The sequence below is a fragment of the Pleurodeles waltl genome, chromosome 1_1 (assembly GCF_031143425.1).
Source record: "Pleurodeles waltl isolate 20211129_DDA chromosome 1_1, aPleWal1.hap1.20221129, whole genome shotgun sequence".
Lineage (NCBI taxonomy): Eukaryota > Metazoa > Chordata > Amphibia > Caudata > Salamandridae > Pleurodeles > Pleurodeles waltl.
This window is the reverse complement of record NC_090436.1, coordinates 529,098,242-529,119,606: the sequence shown is the minus strand read 5'-3', so window position 1 is coordinate 529,119,606 and position 21,365 is coordinate 529,098,242. Positions and strand designations below refer to the sequence as shown.

The 21,365-nt window shown below is 43.9% G+C and overlaps 1 protein-coding gene across 4 annotated transcripts in view; it reads left to right on the top strand.

The window, feature by feature from the left end:
- The window catches only part of SKIC3 (SKI3 subunit of superkiller complex), a 1,026,707-nt gene that overhangs the window by 588,811 nt on the left and 416,531 nt on the right, over positions 1-21,365 (top strand). The gene's annotated exons all lie outside the window — the stretch shown is intronic.

The window sequence follows — 21,365 nt, the reverse complement described above, 5'->3', positions numbered from 1 at the left end:
GTTACATTACAAGAAGTAATCCCACTGCTCAAACAACAAGACTACATGACAACACTGGATCTAAAGGATGCATATTTCCATATACCAATACATCCTTCACACAGAAAGTATCTAAGGTTTGTATTCCAAGGGATACATTACCAATTCAAAGTGTTGCCATTTGGAATAACGACTGCGCCAAGAGTTTTTACAAAATGTCTAGCAGTAGTAGCTGCACATATCAGAAGGCAGCAAATACATGTGTTCCCGTACCTAGACGATTGGTTAATCAAAACCAACACGCAAATACAGTGTTCACAACACACAAATTATGTCATAGAAACCCTACACAAACTAGGTTTCTCAATCAATTACTCAAAGTCACACCTTCTGCCGCGTCAAACACAGCAATACCTAGGAGCAACAATCAACACAGTAAAAGGAATTGCCACTCCAAGTCCACAAAGAGTCCAAACATTCCACAATGTAATACAAGCCATGTATCCAAACCAAAAGATACAGGTCAAATTAGTAATGAAACTCCTAGGCATGATGTCCTCATGCATAGCCATTGTCCCAAACGCAAGGTTGCACATGCTGCCCTTACAACAGTGCCTAGCATCACAGTGGTCTCAGGCACAGGGTCAACTTCTAGATCTGGTGTTGATAGACCGCCAAACATACATCTCGCTTCAATGGTGGAACAGTATAAATTTAAACCAAGGGCGGCCTTTTCAAGACCAGTGCCACAATACATAATAACAGATGCATCCATGACAGGGTGGGGAGCACACCTCAATCAGCACAGCATCCAAGGACAATGGAACATTCAGCAAAGACAGTTTCATATAAACCACTTAGAACTGTTAGCTGTGTTTCTAGCGCTGAAAGCATTTCAACCCATAATAACCGACAAATACACTCTTGTCAAAACAGACAACATGACAACAATGTATTACCTAAACAAACAGGGAGGAACACACTCGACACAGTTGTGTCTCCTAACACAAAAAATATGGCATTGGGCGATTCACAACCACATTCGCCTAATAGCACAATTTATTCCAGGGATTCAGAATCAGTTAGCAGACAATCTCTCTCGGGATCACCAACAGATCCACGAATGGGAAATTCACCCCCAAATACTGAACACTTACTTCAGAATGTGGGGAACGCCACAAATAGATCTATTTGCAACAAAAGAAAACTCAAAATGCCAAAACTTCGCATCCAGGTACCCACAACATCAGTCTCAGGGCAATGCACTATGGATGAACTGGTCAGGGATATTTGCGTACGCTTTTCCCCCTCTCCCACTTCTTCCATATCTAGTAAACAAGTTGAGTCAAAACAAACTCAAACTCATACTAATAGCACCAACATGGGCAAGGCAACCTTGGTACACAACACTGCTAGACCTTTCAGTAGTACCTCATGTCAAACTTGCAAACAGGCCAGATCTGTTAACACAACACAAACAACAGATCAGACATCCAAATCCAGCATCGTTGAATCTAGCAATTTGGCTCCTGAAATCCTAGAATTCGGGCACTTAGACCTCACACAGGAATGTATGGAGGTCATAAAACAAGCTAGAAAACCTACCACTAGACACTGCTATGCAAATAAGTGGAAAAGATTTGTTTATTACTGCCATAATAATCAAATTCAACCTTTACACGCATCTGCAAAAGAGATAGTAGGATACTTACTACATTTGCAAAAATCTAACCTAGCTTTCTCTTCCATTAAAATACATCTTACGGCAATTTCAGCTTACCTACAAATTACGCAATCAATTTCATTGTTTAGGATACCAGTCATAAAAGCGTTTATGGAAGGCCTAAAGAGAATTATACCACCAAGAACACCACCAGTTCCTTCATGGAACCTCAACATCGTCCTAACACGACTCATGGGTCCACCTTTTGAGCCCATGCACTCTTGTGAAATGCAATACTTAACGTGGAAAGTTGCATTTTTAATTGCCATCACGTCTCTAAGAAGAGTGAGTGAAATTCAAGCATTTACCATTCAAGAACCATTTATTCAAATACACAAAAATAAAGTTGTTCTACGGACCAATCCTAAATTTTTACCAAAAGTAATCTCACCGTTCCACTTGAATCAAACGGTAGAATTACCAGTGTTCTTCCCACAGCCAGATTCTGTAGCTGAAAGAGCACTACATACATTAGACATCAAAAGAGCACTAATGTACTACATTGACAGAACAAAACTAATTCGAAAGACAAAACAACTATTTATCGCCTTTCAAAAACCTCATACAGGAAATCCAATTTCAAAACAAGGCATTGCTAGATGGATAGTTAAGTGCATTCAAACCTGCTATCTTAAAGCTAAAAGAGAACTGCCTATTACACCAAAGGCACACTCAACCAGAAAGAAAGGTGCTACCATGGCCTTTCTAGGAAATATTCCAATGAACGAAATATGTAAGGCAGCAACATGGTCTACGCCTCATACATTTACCAAGCACTACTGTGTAGATGTGCTAACTGCACAACAAGCAACAGTAGGTCAAGCTGTACTAAGAACATTATTTCAAACTACTTCAACTCCTACAGGCTGAACCACCGCTTTTGGGGAGATAACTGCTTACTAGTCTATGCACAGCATGTGTATCTGCAGCTACACATGCCATCGAACAGAAAATGTCACTTACCCAGTGTACATCTGTTCGTGGCATTAGTCGCTGCAGATTCACATGCGCCCACCCGCCTCCCCGGGAGCCTGTAGCCGTTTAGAAGTAGATCTTAAACATTTGTACATTTGTAAATATATTACTTGAAACTTTATTATGTACATACACATTCACTCCATTGCATGGGCACTATTACTAGCATACACAACTCCTACCTCACCCTCTGCGGGCAAAACAATCTAAGATGGAGTCGACGCCCATGCGCAATGGAGTCGAAATGGGAGGAGTCCCTCGGTCTCGTGACTCGAAAAGACTTCTTCGAAGAAAAACAACTTGTAACACTCCGAGCCCAACACCAGATGGCGGGATGTGCACAGCATGTGAATCTGCAGCGACTAATGCCACGAACAGATGTACACTGGGTAAGTGACATTTTCCATATCTATATATGTTTGTATGTGTGTGTATATATATATATATATATATATATATATATAAAAATATATGTTTGATGGCATGTGTAGCTGCAGATACACATGCTGTGCACATCCCGCCATCTAGTGTTGGGCTCGGAGTGTTACAAGTTGTTTTTCTTCGAAGAAGTCTTTTTCGAGTCACGAGATCCAGGGACTCCTCCCCTTTCGGCTCCATTGCGCATGGGCGTCGACTCCATCTTAGATTGTTTTCTTTCTGCCATCAGGTTCGGACGTGTTCCTTTTCGCTCCGCGTTTCGGTTCGGAAAGTTAGTTAAAATCTCGGAAAATTCGACGGTATTGTTTGCGTTCGGTATCGGGTTAGTTACAACAGATCGACACCGAATTTTGAAGAGCTCCGGTGGCCCTTTGGGGTTTTCGATTCCCCGGCGGGGCCTGGTCAGCCCGACCACGTGCGTCTTCAAGGCTAATGGAACGGACCCCATTCCGCTTCTGCCCCGAATGTCACAACAAGTATCCTTATACAGATCAGCATCTGGTCTGTAATTTGTGTTTGTCTCCAGAACACAAAGAGGATACCTGTGAGGCCTGGCGAGCGTTTCGGTCGAGGAAGACGTTAAGAGACCGAAGAGCAAGAAGACTACAAATGGCGTCGGCGCCGACAGGACAAAAACACTTAGAAGAAGAAGAAACCTTCTCCATCGAGGACTCGGACGAGGTCGATCCCGAACAGACGCCGAAAACCGTGAGTAAGACGTCAATACACAAAACTCACAGAAAAAACATTAAAGCCCAGGGGACGCCACCGCCAGCAGGCCATGGCTTAACCCGAAAAATAGGTGACCGACCATCGGCACCGAAAAAGGGCACGCATGTGTCGAAGTCATCCGACTCCGGTTGAGATACCAGCACAGAGCAGACTCGACACCGGGTCAGAGCAATCTCGGCACCAAGAGGGCGGCACCGAAACAAGTCGGCACCGAGAGATCAGTACGCCGAAGATCAAAAAAGTGTCGTCGGAACCGAAAAAAACAGCCGAAAAAGTTTCCATACCGAAACATCCGGCCTCGGAACCGAAATCAAGTTCCTACACAGAGGAACAGGGCCTGTCCTCACAAATGCAAGGACACAGATTCGGACAGGAACTAGAGACAATAGAGCCAGATTACACTCAAAGAAGACTCCACATTCAAAAAGACACAGGGAAGATCAGTACTCTTCCCCCAATTCGAATGAAAAGAAAACTTGCCTTCCAAGAGAAAGACAAGCAGCCACCATCTCCACAACGCTCACCACAACCATCACCGGTAGCCACTCCACCAATGATGCAGTCCCCAACTCATACTGGGATGAGTCAGGATGATCCCGACGCATGGGATCTTTATGATGCGCCGGTATCAGATAACAGTCCCGACTGTTATCCAGTGAGACCGTCACCACCTGAGGACAGTACGGCCTACACACAGGTGGTGTCAAGAGCAGCGGCGTTTCATAATGTCACCCTGCATGCAGAACCTATCGAGGATGACTTTTTATTTAACACACTGTCGTCCACACATAGCCAGTACCAGAGTCTCCCTATGCTACCGGGAATGCTGAAACACTCCAAACAAGTGTTTCAGGAGCCTGTGAAGGGCAGGGCCATTACTCCAAGGGTGGAGAAGAAGTACAAACTGCCACCAACAGACCCTGTGTACATCACGCAGCAATTAACACCATACTCAGTGGTAGTAGGGGCAAGCTCGCAAGAGAGCGAACTCACACACCTCAGGAGACGCACCACCTCCAGACAAGGAGAGTCGCAAGTTCGACGCTGAGGGGAAAAAGGTTGCGGCACAAGCAGCCAACCAATGGCGCATTGCCAACTCACAGGCCTTGCTGGCTAGATATGATAGGGCTCATTGGGACGAAATGCAACATTTCATAGAACACCTGCCCAAAGAGTTCCAAAAGAGAACACAACAAGTGGTGGAGGAAGGACAGAGTATCTCGAACAATCAGATACGGTCAGCAATGGATGCAGCAGACACAGCTGCTAGGACTGTAAATACAGCAGTGACCATACGGAGACACGCATGGCTGCGTACATCAGGATTCAAGCCGGAAATACAACAAGCCGTGCTGAATATGCCATTTAACGGACAGCAGTTGTTTGGGCCGGAGGTGGACACTGCTATCGAAAAACTCAAAAAAAAAAAGACACAGATACGGCCAAAGCCATGGGCGCACTCTACTCCCCACAGAGCAGAGGCACTTTTCGGAAATCACAGTTTCGAGGGGGGTTTCGGAGACAGAGCACAGAACCCTCAACCTCACAAACAAGGCCCACTTATCAGAGTCAATATCAGCGGGGACGTTTTCGGGGACAATATAGAGGGGGGAAGTTCCAGAGTCCCAAAACTCCACAAAATAAACAGTGACTTCAACGTCACAAATCCCCAACACATAACACCAGTGGGGGGGGAGACTAACCAAGTTCTACAAACACTGGGAAGAAATAACAACAGACACGTGGGTCCTAGCCATTATCCAGCATGGTTATTGCATAGAATTTCTACAATTCCCTCCAAATGTCCCACCGAAAACACACAACATGTCCAAACAACACATGGAAGTCTTACAACTGGAGGTCCAAGCGTTGTTGCAAAAAGATGCAATAGAGATAGTACCAATTCATCAAAGAGGAACAGGAGGTTACTCCCTGTACTTTCTCAAAAAAGACAAAACTCTAAGACCTATATTAGATCTCAGAACACTAAACATCTACATCAAATCAGATCACTTTCACATGGTGACACTGCAAGACGTGATACCACTGCTCAAACAACAAGACTACATGACAACACTAGACCTAAAGGATGCATATTTCCATATACCTATACATCCTTCCCACAGAAAGTACTTTAGGTTTGTATTCCAATGAGTACATTACCAGTTCAACGTGTTGCCATTCGGGATAACAACCACGCCAAGAGTTTTTACAAAATGCCTGGCAGTAGTGGCTGCTCATATCAGAAGGCAGCAAATACATGTGTTCCCATACCTAGACGATTGGTTAATCAAAACCAATACCCAACAACGGTGTTCACAACACACAAAGTATGTCATAGAAACCCTTCACAAACTAGGTTTCTCACTCAACTACAACAAGTCACATCTACAACTGTGTCAAATACAACAATACTTAGGAGCAACAATCAACACAACAGAAGGGATTGCCACTCCAAGTCCACAAAGGGTACAGGCATTTCAAAATGTAATACAAGTCATGCACCCAAAACAAAAGATATAGGTAAAATTAGTGATGAAACTACTAGGCATGATGTCCTCATGCATAGCCATTGTCCCAAATGCAAGATTGCACATGCGGCCCCTACAACAGTGCCTAGCATCACAATGGTCACAGGCACAGGGTCAACTTCAAGATCTAGTGTTGATAGACCGCCAAACATACATCTCGCTTCAATGGTGGAACACTATAAATTTAAACAAAGGGCGGCCTTTTCAAGACCCAGTGCCTCAATACGTAATAACAACGGATGCCTCCATGATAGGGTGGGGAGCACACCTCAACCAACACAGCATCCAAGGACAATGGGACACTCAGCAGAGACAGTTTCACATAAATCACTTAGAACTACTAGCAGTATTTCTAGCGCTGAAAGCATTTCAACCTATAATAACCCACAAACACATTCTTGTCAAAACAGACAACATGACAACGATGTATTATCTGAACAAACAGGGAGGAACACACTCGACACAGTTGTGTCTCCTGGCACAGAAAATATGGCATTGGGCGATTCACAACCACATTCGCCTAATAGCGCAGTTCATACCTGGAATTCAAAACCAGTTAGCAGACCATCTCTCTCGGGATCACCAACAGATCCATGAATGGGAAATTCATCCCCAAATACTAAAACGTACTTCCAAAGGTGGGGAACACCGCAAATAGACCTATTTGCAACAAAAGAAAACGCAAAATGCCAAAACTTCGCATCCAGGTATCCACAGGCTCACTCTCAGGGCAATGCGTTATGGATGAGTTGGTCAGGGATATTTGCATACGCTTTTCCCCCTCTACCACTCCTTCCATATCTAGTAAACAAATTGAGTCAAAACAAACTCAAACTCATACGAATAGCACCAACTTGGGCAAGACAACCTTGTTACACAACACTACTAGACCTCTCAGTAGTGTCCCATATCAAGCTACCAAAAAGACCAGATCTGTTAACTCAACACAAACAACAGATCAGACACCCAAATTCAGCATCGCTGAATCTAGCAATTTGGCTCCTGAAGTCTTAGAATTCGGGCACCTAGACCTTACACAGGAATGTATGGAGGTCATAAAACAAGCTAAGAAACCAACCACAAGGCATTGCTATGCAAATAAGTGGAAAAGATTTGTTTATTACTGCCATAATAATCAAATTCAACCATTACACGCATCTGCTAAAGACATCGTCAGCTACCTACTGCACTTACAAAAGTCAAAGTTAGCTTTTTCATCCATTAAAATACATCTCACCACAATTTCAGCTTATCTGAAAATTACGCACTCAACTTCATTATTCAGGGTCCCAGTCATAAAAGCATTTATGGAGGGTCTGAAAAGAATTATCCCACCAAGAACACCACCAGTTCCTTCATGGAATCTCAACATTGTCTTAACACGACTTATGGGTCCACCTTTTGAACCCATGCACTAATGTGACATACAGTACTTAACATGGAAAGTAGCTTTTCTGATAGCTATCACATCTCTCAGAAGAGTAAGTGAAATACAAGCATTTACTATACAAGAACCCATTATTCAGATACATAAACATAAGGTAGTTCTACAAACAAATCCTAAATTCTTACCCAAGGTCATATCACTGTTCCATTTAAATCAAACAGTGGAACTCCCAGTATTCTTTCCAGAACCATATTCGGTAGCTGAGAGAGCATTACATACATTAGACATTAAAAGGGCACTAATGTACTACATAGATAGAACGAAACAAATTCGCAAAACAAAACAATTGTTTGTTGCATTCCAAAAACCTCATACAGGGAATCCAATATCCAAACAAGGCATTGCCAGATGGATAGTTAAATGTATTCAAACCTGTTATATAAAAGCAAAAAGAGAACTGCCTATTACACCAAAGGCACACTCAACTAGAAAGAAAGGTGCTACCATGGCCTTTCTCGGAAACATACCAACGACTGAAATATGTAAGGCCAGCCACATGGTCTACGCCTCATACATTTACCAAGCATTACTGCGTGGATGTGTTAACAACACAGCAAGCCACAGTAGGACAAGCAGTATTACGGACTTTATTTCAAACAACTTCAACTCCTACAGGCTGAACCACCGCTTTTGGGGAGATAACTGCTTACTAGTCTGTGCACAGCATGTGTATCTGCAGCTACACATGCCATTGAACGGAAAATGTCACTTACCCAGTGTACATCTGTTCGTGGCATGAGACGCAGCAGATTCACATGCGCCCTCCCACCTCCCCGGGAGCCTGTAGCCGTTTTAAGTTGAGAAAAAATTAAACTTGTAAATTTGTAAATATATTACTTTTAAACACATTATGTACATACATATTTACTCCATTGCATGGACACTATTACTATATACACAACTCCTACCTCACCCTCTGCGGGGAAAACAATCTAAGATGGAGTCGACGCCCATGCGCAATGGAGCCGAAAGGGGAGGAGTCCCTCGATCTTGTGACTCGAAAAAGACTTCTTCGAAGAAAAACAACTTGCAACACTCCGAGCCCAACACTAGATAGCGGGATGTGCACAGCATGTGAATCTGCAGCGTCCCATGCCCATTTTGGAGTTCAGGGATCCTGCTTGTCAAATATGCTAGATGGAATACACATATTCTGCAGTGGAACCTGAAGTCTCTGTAGGCCGGTATCAAGGGACACTGTCTGATTCCAGCCAGGGTTCAGAGGAGACTGCATAAGGTCTGCAGTGATGGCCTATAGTAGTGGCTGACCATGGTGGCAGATGCTTCTAGTGGTTTGGGAAGGTCATCTGGGAGACGTGGAGATTAGAGGACTGTGCAGAAACATGTCCCTAAATCAACCTGTTGGAGTTGGAGGTCATTTGCCTGGCACTTAGGCTTTCCTACCATCCATCAAAGGGAATCTGATATAAGTCCTCATGGACAACACCATTGCCATGTGGCACTGCAACAAGCAAGGTGGTGTGGGGTCCTTGAATCTGTGCCGAGAGTCCTTTGCCTCTGGAGTTGGCTGCGCTATCAAGGAATTTCTCTGACATCTGATGTTGCACATTCAAGTTCCTAAGAAGGCTCTCCAACTAGAGTGGAACACCAGAGCTCATATACGCCATTCTGCCCATATTACTTCTGCCCAAGTTCTGAAGAAGACCAGGAATAACTATGCCCAAATCATTACAGTGGCTCCAGAATGGGCCTGGAGAGTGTGGTATCAAGAACTTATGGGCATTAGCATCAGTTGCCAATCAGGCTTACGACTCCTGAGGTTCGTAAGTCTCAGCAGCAGGGCAGTTCCTACACAGTTTACACCTCCATGGGTGGAGATAGATCTGCATCAGTTGACTACATACGATCTCTGTCCTGTGGAGGTGGTGAATGTTATTCTTGCTCCGTGGCATCCCTCTACAAAGTCCATCTACGCTGGGCCAAATTTGTGACTTGGACTGGTTGCTGTATCACTGACCCATTGCAAGCGTATCTGTCAGATGTGTTATTGTTTGTTTTGTCTTTGGCCTGTTGGCGAGATGCAGTGCTTAAGGCTATTACCAGGGCTTGTTGTGCATCCAGTTGGAAGGTGTTTGTTATTTGCTGCATCACTCTTAGCGAGCAGCGTCTAGGGGCCCTAGTGCAAGACATTGTCTGTTATTTATTGCACTTTCAAAAGGCTGTCTTAGTGTATTCTGCTTTAAGGGTACATTGTGATAGTTTGCAGGCAAATTAGACAGCCATTTTTAAAATGCGGTTAGTAGGACCTTTTATAGAAGCCCTTAAGAGTGAATTCCCCTTAGTGTGCCTGCGGTCCCCTCAAAGGGACATTATTCTTACTAGGATCATGGGCCAACCATTTGCACCATTACCCTTTTTGTCCACTGCAGTGTTTCTCATGGAAGGTGGGCTTCCTCAATGTGGTCGCTTCCCTCTTTAGGGTCAGTGACCTCTAAGCTCTTATATTTGAGGAATCGTTTATTCAAGTGCAAAAGCCTTTGATTTCTGCCTAAAGTTGTCTCCCTGTTTCCTATCAGTCAAACTGTTGACTTCTCAGTCGCTTTTCCAGAACCTTAAACAGTTGCAGAAAAAGCTTTTAAGCACTACAGATGTAAAAATGTCTCTCAGATATTGCATTGACAGAACTAAAGCGTTTAGAAAAGCTAGCCAACCCGTTGTTGCCTCTGGTAAGCCTCAGGTAAGGAATCTTTTCCAAGTCAGACATTGGTTGCTGGGTAGTTCAGTGTATCCAAGCTTGTAACACTGAAGCAAAAGGAACACTACATGCTGTGCCTGGGGCGCATTCCACTCACAAAGCCACTATGGCTTTCCTGCACAACAAACAACCTGTGTTGCAGCATGCGGAGTTCTGAAACATGCCATGCCGTTTGGTTTTTCACAAAGAATTACTGTGTGGACATCCGTGCCTGCTAAGAAATACAAGTTGAGCAAACTGTTCTTACTGCTCCAAGCATCTTCTGCAGCAGCCCTCAAGTCACTGCATTGATAAGAAGGGCACTGATACTTCATCTGCAAAAAAACAACAAGCGATGTACAACAGCATCTGCTGCAAACTGAAAGTCACTAGTGTGTAATAACCTGTTTGCAGCTTTTAGTCCTTTATATTCACATCCATCCTCCCATCTTCTGGGATGCAAACTTGTGGGATGACTCTTGAAATTTATTTTTTTAAGTTATTCATTCTACACCAGCATATGCATATACATTGATTGTCCTGTTTCGCATCACTAAGTTTCTTACTCTCATCCGTATGTGGAAAAACACAAACTGAGGTAAAGTCTATGTCCTGGTACAGTGTGGCTTTTGGGGAGGGATCACAAGTAGCCTCGAAACTGAAACATTTACTTTGAAGAAAAACGACTTGCAACCCCATGCCCAATACTCAATAGTAGAAGTGAGAAAAGCATGTGATTTACAGCACTGTAATCTGCAAACTGATCTTTGCAGGTAACATTTCCTTTTCATATGATATTACCCTTTCCACTATGAAAGAGGCATCTATAAATGTAGTGTAATATATTGGAGTATGTATTGTTATTTAATACGATGTGCTTTTATGGGCTGGGTATTGGGATATTGTGAGGTCAAAAGCATTGCATTTAATATGCAAGTTATAGTTTGTATGTTTGTCTGAGTTATGGATTGGTGTTCTAACCATAACTTGCAGTTTTCAGGTTTACTTTGCAATAACAACTCCATTTTAACTGTGTTTTTTCAGCAAATGTGTAACAGATTGCTTACCCATTTATGATTGCGTTACAAATGAAGATAATCATAGCTTCACTTTAACATTTGTTTTTTTCAGTAGATTTTTTGATCATATACCACATGCAGCAGTTCACTAAACCCATCCTACCTTGGGTAGCCAGCCCCCGCAGCACATGGCCTTTGGCTGTGCACAGAGGGGGTTGGCTACAGAAATTGACCTGCGTCCAGGTTTTGCTCCCACCCTTCTATGAGGAGTCAGACGCTGCTGCACAGGGCCTTTGGACATGCATAACGGGTGTGGATTGCAACATGTGTCCTGTATTCTCATCTGGCTCGCAACCCTCTGTGGGAGCCAACATCCTCTCCTCATGAACTTCAAACATGCACAGCAGGTGTGGGCCTCAGACCTCCACCCAATTGGAAGCGTATAGCCAAACTGCTTTGCTCCAATTTCTTCTCCTGTGCTTAACAGGGATATTCCATAGGGCCCCATCTTGTCATGGACGGCTTTGACCAAGTGCAGCTGTTTCCGCTCCTTTTTCCCCAGGAGTAGCAAATTCTTTGATGGATTTGCAAATCCTTGGAGCCCAGGGGGGTCCAAGCCTGCTAATCAACACATGGTGGATTTGCAAATCTGCAGCTGGATTCATAAATCCATAGTGGACGATGGAATAAAAGCCAGTGCTTTAACGGTGTGCTTTGTTTTTTAACTGGATTTGAAAATCCTTTGTGGATCTGCATGCAAGAGGAAGAACTATGGATTAGTAGAGAAGATGTTTCTACAATTGATTACTTATCACCATTGATGAGTCAATGTATCTATCCATCTATCTCTGCCACCCCAGAAAAATATTTCTGAACCAATGACAAGTTATTTCAAACAAGTCTACTAATAAAGACACCTTTACCTCATTGTTACTACAGTACAAATGTCATATTCCATGTTATTACCAGAGTGCAGTGTAATTGACATGAGAAACCACTTCTAACTTTGTCACAGATTAATGTTATAACCACTTGACAGAGTAAACCAACTCTGATACGTCAAAAGGTCTATTTGTCGTGTAGGCTCTCATTATCCTAATGAGACTACTGGATTTTTGGGCGGCAAGATCGTTCAGTGTGGGGGACTAAGTCTGACCCACTGCGAAGGACCCTTGCCACCCCAAATCTGGGTTGAGCTCAGGCTAACTAGCAGTGCCTTATCTCTCCCAAAAGGAAGAGACAATTGGGCAGCCGATCGCATGACATCTTAGTGCTACCCAGGGAAGTCGTGGTCACTCAGGTCAGAAGCAGTTCTCTCATACACAGTGTGGTCTCATGTATAAATGACAAAGGCAGTTTGAGTTTTTAAGATTGGTTTAATAAAACCGCAATAACCAGAACCATACAACACAGTAGGATTGAAATATTAACGAGGAGAGTGAAACATAAGAATAATGCTATCATAGTGCAACTAGATTACGTTCTCTCTCTAAGTTATATTTTGAGCACATCATGTGAAGCTCTAAGCCTGCCTTTCAGGTTCCCCCGGGAGGACATCAACCCTCATACCTGAGCAAAAGCCTGTGATCTGGATCAGCATCTGCAACAGGGCAGTCAGCATCTAGTTGTGGGTTCCTGGTCGGAATCTCCCTCTTACGTGTACCAGGACTAGAAAGTGTTTTTATAACTAACACGCCGGTGTTCTAAGAAACGTCCCTACGTAAGAATGTGTACTTTCTAGGAACCCTAAAGTCTAAACATCTACCACGTCTATCGGCAATGTACCAGACTGTATCCTTGACTGAAGCACAGAGCGAGCAGGAATGTATTGTTTGAGAACTTCAGTGCTGAAGGAAGCTAAACAGTGTGCTAGAAGATAATAAAACAAGACTTTGAAACTGGTTATTGTAAAATAACAGTGCAAGGCTAAATAAAATGCATCTAGGGCAAAGTGCACAGAGGCCTAATACTTTAAGCAAACGCGCAGAAAGCTACATTAAATATGGCTCCACTACATATTCTGTGAGACTTTGTCATAGCATGGTTTTAACACCTTGAATCCTGGTTAAATACCTTTCTTATTAACTGATACACATGGGAAAACAACATGGCATATACCATATATGCAGATGTGCAGAGAGCTTGTTGAGGGAGGGAGAGGCATCACAAGTCCCTCAACCCTTTGCATCTCTTGAGTCATGGCAGCTTCTCACACTCAAAAGTAGTAATAAATAGCATATTACACAGTGCACATCGGCACATGTGTAGTTATGGTGAGGTCATAGTTTGTAATGAAAGGGCTTTTTTTGAGTTTCTTAACAAGTTTGGTGCAGATGGATGAAACTGCAGAAACCTTCCAGAAAAGTACATACACTTTGGCTTTTCATGGAAAATGTAGTGCCTGACAGGTGGGGGTCAAAAAATAGGAAAGGGATCATCACCCAAAGGATTTTCCCCTCTTAAGGATGTTGTTTGAAGTTCAGATACTTCTCAACAAAGCAATGCCAATGGGATGCATTATCTTGTGTGCTGTGTTTGAAACTTGCTGCACCTTTCTAGAAACTGAATCAGAGCAAGTGCTACATTCCCTTGATACTTTTCTACTAGTTAAAGGGAGAAGTAAAAATGCTGATAATGGGCAACTGATAAAGTATGTAGATAAAGTATCTACCAAGCTCGGAGTGCCATTGGCTCCTAAAAATGACAATGAGACTCTTGGACATTGAATTAGATTCAGTTGCTGTGGTGTGCAGGTTATGAGGCCTGCTGAGAGAGGTGCTTTAGAAGAAATGTGAATGCTGAAAACAATGCAAAAGCTACTGGGCCATCTAAACGTCTGATGTGAGGTGGTTTCCCCAAGCCGGTCATTCTGCAGGCACATGGCTTTGTCCATGAAAGTGGCAGTGAAACCGCAGTATAGGCTGAGAATAAAGGAAGGGATTGGGGAGGAAGGATATGATAGTACGAGGCTGGCTCAGAATATGGTGTACACCTATAGGTCATGCACCCTGGACCTGGTATAGACAACCCTTAGTGATAGTGTTAGAGGCCTTCCAATAACCAAAGCTCTCCAAAGAGGTAGCCGTGGCGAACAGCTAAGACTTTTCAGAGAGGGTGTAAAGCAATTGCAATAACCCTAGAGTCAGTCAATGATTTTCACACATGAAAGAACCACTCCAAGTGTTGGAATAATAAAGTATTATTTATTCATACACACATGCACTAAGCTAACTTTGTTATATCTCCTAACTGGAGATATAAACACACAAACATATACGTCAGAACAGGTAGGTTCAAGCATATAATAACATGGGCCCCTAAAGGGGGGGAAAACCATATACTAAAAAAATAGGTAAGTAAAAGGCACAGCTAACCAAGAGTAACACATAAGTACCCTAAAGAATATACTAAGGAAAACACTAGAGGTAAGTAGGAGGTATTCCCCTGGAGCCCATGTGCAGAGATGTTAACTTGTGTTCGGTGTCCCATAGGATAACATTGGGTAACTCGCAGTTAGGAAAAGGTTATAAACTGATCCTTTCCAGAGGACCCTGAGGAAACCTGTTGGAACAAGATAGATTCACCACGGAGCCCAGGTGCATAGGGGTGAATTTGTGTCAATGGGGACCTCAGCTGTCCAGCTGCTACATTGACCCGTGGAACCCAGGTGTGGATGATTCCAGACAATGAACTGTGGGGAAAGGAGACAGAGTCCAGACCACCTAGAGATGCCAAGGGGGTGCAGGAGGGCAATTCCACCCTTGTGGATGCTTCCTCTGCGTGATTGTCGTCATGAAGATGCAGCTGCAGTGTTCAGGCAATGCAGAAGGATCCCAAGAGTCATCCACGAGCTGCTTCACACTAGTTATCAAATGCAGAGGGGTCAGTGGTCAACAAGACCACCAGCAAACCTTGGCAAATGCATGAGGAATGCTGCATGAAGAGTTGCAGTAATGGGCACTAGCAAGGTCTGAGGGACTCAACCTTTGCAGGTAAATCAGGACCAGCCCTCAGCAGTGAGGATAGCCAGCAAGAATCGAAGGAGACCCCAGAAGGACCCTCTGGCAGCAGGCACAGAGAGTTGCGAGAAGGCCTCGGCAGCACAAGGAAGATGGATGCCCACGTTGCATGGGTTGCAGGGAGGATGTCAGTATTGAAGCTGTGTGATGCTGGAGGCTGGGGCTTCTTGGAGCTAGGAGGTCTTCGAGCTGAAGGGCCAACAAGCCTTGGTGATGACAACAGACACAGTGCACAGGGGTTCCGTCCAGCAGGCTCCAACGAGGGACCATTGTCTTCCCAGTTGCAAAGAAGACAGGTCAGACCTCTGGAGAGCCACAGAGCCACCACCTGTGTTTCAGAGTGTTGAGGAGTCTGTGAGGCAGCAGGATCCACAACGGGTTGTAGACATCGAGGTGCCTGTGGTTGCAGGGGAGTGACTCCTTCACTCCAAGGGAGATTCCTTCTGGATGTCCTTAGTGCAGGCAGAGTCCTTGTGACTCTGGGGGATGCACAGCTACTTAAGTTGCAGAGTCCTTGCAGTGCTCGGGACAAAGTTGCAGTAGGAGCCCTCCTACCAGTTTAAGTCTTATCTTGGTTTCCGCTGAATCCCTTCCCTGTCACTGATAGGGGTCTTCCCCGCCCCCTCTCCAGACCCCCCCCCCCTTCATTCACGCGCCTTCATTCACACACGAACACATGCATTCACATACTCATTCCCACATTCAACAATTCATGCAGACATCCATTCACACACACTTACGTACATACAGGCACACACGCATTCACACAACTCAACATATACGCACTCAGACATCCATACATGCACACCCATACAACACGCAACACACACCTGCATTCACGCATGCACAGACATACACACACACACACACAACACCCCCCGGCCCCCTCCCCTGTCGGAGCACCCGACTTACCTTTTGTGAGGGGGTCATCCGGCAGGAGCAGCATCCACCAGCAGAACACCCCCAGGCCGTATCATGTGTAATGATACGGTCTGCTGCAGTCTACTGGTGTGGCGCTGCTGCTGGCAGCAGCGCCACCTTACCGCCCTCCACCGGCATGGCCACAGCCGGATTTCCGTCATCCTTCTGGTGGAAATACGGCTGAGGTCATAATACGGCTGGCGGCTGGTAGCTGTGGTGACGGTCTTTTGGCAGACGTCGCTGCGGCTGTAGGCGGTATATACCGCCATTGTTGTAATGAGGGCCATAGTCTTTTTTAAATACTTTAATTGGCTGCAGTGCACTTTAATTGTATTTTACCACTGTTTGTTTGCATCCGGTTTTTGAATAGATAGTACTTTACTCACTTTTATTTTTGGTGTAAGCCTAAAGTAGGATTGGACAACCAGTATGAGTGAATCTCCTACTGGTTTTGAATGTGTTGTGCTACAGACTTCATTCGTATGCAAGGGTGAAGAAAGGCTTGGCAGCAGATCTTTGCTGTGGGCATGCTGACATAATTTAATACTAAGCATTCTGTGTGCCACCTCATCTCGCTGACCATGCAGAATCCTGAAAAGGAGTGTTCCCATCAGATAGGAAACCAGATCAGCAATACATAAGCAGACTTTTCTCCATTGATGGTATTTCAACAGTGTGCTTTGGATGAATGAATTGCTGTCATAAAGCTCTACAGAATAAACCATCTGTGAGCATGTTTTACCTTGAAATTCGTGTCTCCGTGGACTTGATGCCTTTATATAAATATTAGGTGTTCTATCCATTGAATGAAGTTAATACTTCGAGCACCATCTTCCTTCAAGGTTGGAGAATGTGTGACTTCATTGGTGAGGGAATTATTATTGCTTTGACTTTCCACATCAACTCGTTCTAGCTGCAGATTCCTCACCTTTTGAATATTCCCCAGGTGTCAGACTGGATCCCAAAGCTTTTCAGCAGTACCTGTGCTCCGAAAGGTGGTGCCTTGCAGCTCCGCACTGATGCTGATTGCGAGAAATTGGGTTGTTGGTTGACTGGAGTATGAGCCCTGGTCAAGAAACAGTCACAGACCATTAGAGGGTGAAACCACAAAAAGTAACTTATTTAACCTGTACTTAACCCTGGGTATCGTGGCACAAAAACCAGTCAGGTTTAAATAGAGGCAATGTATAAAGTGTTTATACAGCACACAAACTGCAATAAAGTGAAAACACAGCACAAAACAAATTCCACACTAATTTAGAAAAAAAGAGCACATTTTATCAAAATATTTGGTACCAAAATGACAAAAACACAATCAGTGGAACTGTAGTTACTCATCTTTTACCATCTAAGCACCAACTAAGGACATCAAGTCGCGCGTGGCTGGATCAGATTTGATTTGCGTCGGTGCGCAGTTCGAATACAAGAAGCTGATTGCGCCTGATCAGCTCCTACTTTCGGGCTTAGTAGAAATTTTTAGAAAAAGGTTCAGTGGGGCAGGAATAAAGATGGTGTCCAGGGAGGTAGCGGCATTGTCGAAGAGCTTGGGTCAAAGCTGCAATGAAAATTTCTCAGTTCGATCTTACTCTTTTTTGAAAGTCGAAAATCTGCAGTGGGACGAGATAGGGGGCTGTCACAGAAAACAGTTCAATGAATCCGGATAACCTTTAGCAAAGTACTGCTAAACAGGATTTGTTGCTGAGGAGAAGCTGCAAGGTCATTCCAACGAATGATGCACCTTGGGCGGATAGGCATGCAGGTTTGTCCCGGTCTCCTCGTTCTCAGAGCAGTTTTTAACCAAAAAGTTTCTAAGTCCTCAGTTTTGGGATTTGGCCATCTGTGCCCCTATTGCACCACAACCAATAGCCCAGGGCTGGTAGGACACCACTTAGGGGGTTCAGAACTCCCTCAGGCTGAGTCTAGGTGAAGGTTCATGATGATGGGAGCCTTTTGTGCCCCTGTGGTTCTGAACAGGAGGCCAGCAAAGTAGTCCTTGCAGTCACTGATAATCCTGGGTTTTGTGAGGATGCATGGCTCAACAACAGGGCTGGACTCTGAGGGTTTAAGGATTGATCCAGGCGGCAAGGCAGTCCTTCCAGGTACAGCAAACAGTCTTGCTTACCGCACAGCAAGTCAAAGCAGCAGGCTGTCCTCTTGAGTTCTTCCATAGGTCCATGAATAAACTGAAGATTTGGTGTCTGAGGGCCTATTTGTTTTATACCCTAGTGCCCTACTTCTAGAAGTTGGGAGAAGCTTCTAGACAGTGGCTTTGAAGTACATGGAATTTCTTGTCTCCCCTTCCCTGGCTCCAAGTTGGCAGCTGGGACAATATGGAGGTGCTAGGTCCTTTGAAGTCATAACGCTCACTATCCAGTTGAAAGTGGGGCTGTGCTCAGCACCACGCCCCCTCCCCACCATCCTGTTAACAGATGGCCTATTCAGGCACATTTTATATGTCTGTTGTGTGACACTGTGGGAACAATTAACAAAGTCACAAAAGGGCTAAGGACAGAAGGGCAGAAAAAGCCCAGGTTTGTAAAAGTAGCATTTTCTAAATTGTAATTAAAAACCCAAATAAGGTTTTCATTACAATTCCAAAGAAAACAAACATGACATAGCCACCTGCTCCCAGTTGGAAAGTACAGCTTATTACATATAATAACGAATCTCAAATGTTATCCAGTAAGACTGGTAGACTTCACAGTAGTGCAAAACAAACGTAGGAGTTTTTCACTACCAGAACATGTAAAACTTAAAAGTACATATCCAATTTTTTAATTGCTATGCACCCTGCCCTGTGAGCTACCCAGGGCCTTCACTAGGGGGTAACATCTATGTAATTAAAGGTTAGTTTAAGGCTTGCACAGGGGTTATATTGCCAAGTTGAATTAGTGGAAGGCCCAAGACAGGTTTTATGGTGCTACTTAAGTGGGTGGCACAGTAGGGGCTGTATGCCCACTGATAGCTTTTAAGTTACAGGCACACAGAGGACAGAGTTCTAAGGTCAAAAGAAAAGAAATTCAGCGAAGTAGAGGCAAAATGTTTGGAGAAAAATCCAACCTCTGGCTGATGGGTCTAATACCAATCTGCTCTGGAAATAGTCTCTATCACAAAGTGTTCCTGAATGTAAAGAACTAATTCTTGTAACCCTTTGCTCTGATGCATCTGTCTTCAGATGTTTAAGGAATGGCATGACTAGGGCTGTTTACCATAACTATTTGATATGGATTTATGACTGCTTCCTTTGTCTGAGAGAAATATTCTGTCTGCTAAGCCTCCTTCACCTAATAGTGCTTTGCCTCTTAATTTTAATACAACCAGGAAGTATTGTTAGCTGAATCCATTCTCTTTACATATCAGTTAACCCCTTAGCTGCTGGGCCTTTCCCCCCCCCCCAGTGCTGAGACCTGTTTTGGCTATTTGGGGTAGTTCGCGCTTAGGGCTTCATAACTTTTTGTCCACATAAGCTAACCACGCCAAATTTGCGTCCTTTTTTCCCAACATCCTAGGTATTCTAATGGTACCCAGAGTTTGTGGTTTACCCTGGAGGAGACCAAGAAAATAGCCAAAATACAGTGAAAATTTTGTTTTTTCCAAAAAAATGGGAAAAAAGGGCCGCCGAAGAAGGCTTGTGTTTTTTTTCCTGGAAATGCCATCAACAAAGGGTTTCTGGTGCTGAAATCACTATCTTCCCACCTTTCAGGAACGGGCAGACTTGAATCAGAAAACCACATTTTCCAACACAAATTTGGCATTTTACTGGGACATACCCCATTTTTACTATTTTTGGTGCTTTCAACCTCCTTCCAGTTAGTGACAGGAATGAGTGTGAAACCAATGCTGGATCCCGGAAAGCTAAACATTTCTAAAAACTAGACAAAATTCTGAATTCAGCAAGGGGTCATTTGTGTAGATCCTACAAGGTTTTCCTACAGAAAATAACAGCTGAAATAAAAAAATATTGAAATTGAGCTGAAAACAGCCATTTTTCTTTATGTTTTACTCTGTAACTTTTTCCTGCGATGTTAGATTTCTGAAAGCAATATACCGTTTTGTCTGCTGGACTCTTCTGGTTGCGGGGATATAAAGGGCTTGTAGGTTCATCAAGAACCCTAGGTACCCAAAGCCAATAAATGAGCTGCACCCTGCAGTTGGTTTTCATTCTATACTGGGTATACAGCAATTCATTTGCTGAAATATGAAGAGTGAAAAAGAGGTATCAAGAAAACCTTTGCATTTCCAAAATGGGATCAAGATAAGGTTTTGAGGAGCAGTGGTTATTTGCACATCTCTGAATTCCGAGGTGCCCATACTAGCATGTGAATTGCAGGGCATTTCTCAAATAGACGTCTTTTTCACACACTCTCTTATATTTGGAAGGAAAAAATGTAGAGAAAGATAAGGGGCAATAACACTTGTTTTGCTATTCTATGTTCCCCCAAGTCTCCCGATAAAAATGATACCTCACTTGTGTGGGTAGGCCTAGCGCCCGCGACAGGAAATGCCCCAAAACACAACGTGGACACATCCCATTTTTTTACAAAATACAGAGCTGTTATTTGCAAAGTGCCTGCCTGTAGATTTTGGCCTCTAGCTCAGCCGGCACATAGGGAAACCTACCAAACCTGTGCATTTTTGAAAACTAGAGACATAGGGGAATCCAAGATGGGGTGACTCGTGGGGCTCTGACCAGGTTCTGTTACCCAGAATCCTTTGCAAACCTCAAAAAGTGGCTAAAAAAACAAGTTTTCCTCACATTTCGGTGACAGAAAGTTGTGGAATCTGAGAGGAGCCACAAATGTCCTTCCACCCAGCGTTCCCCCAAGTTTCCCGATAAAAATGATACCTCACTTGTGTGGGTAGGCCTAGCGCCCGCGACAGGAAAT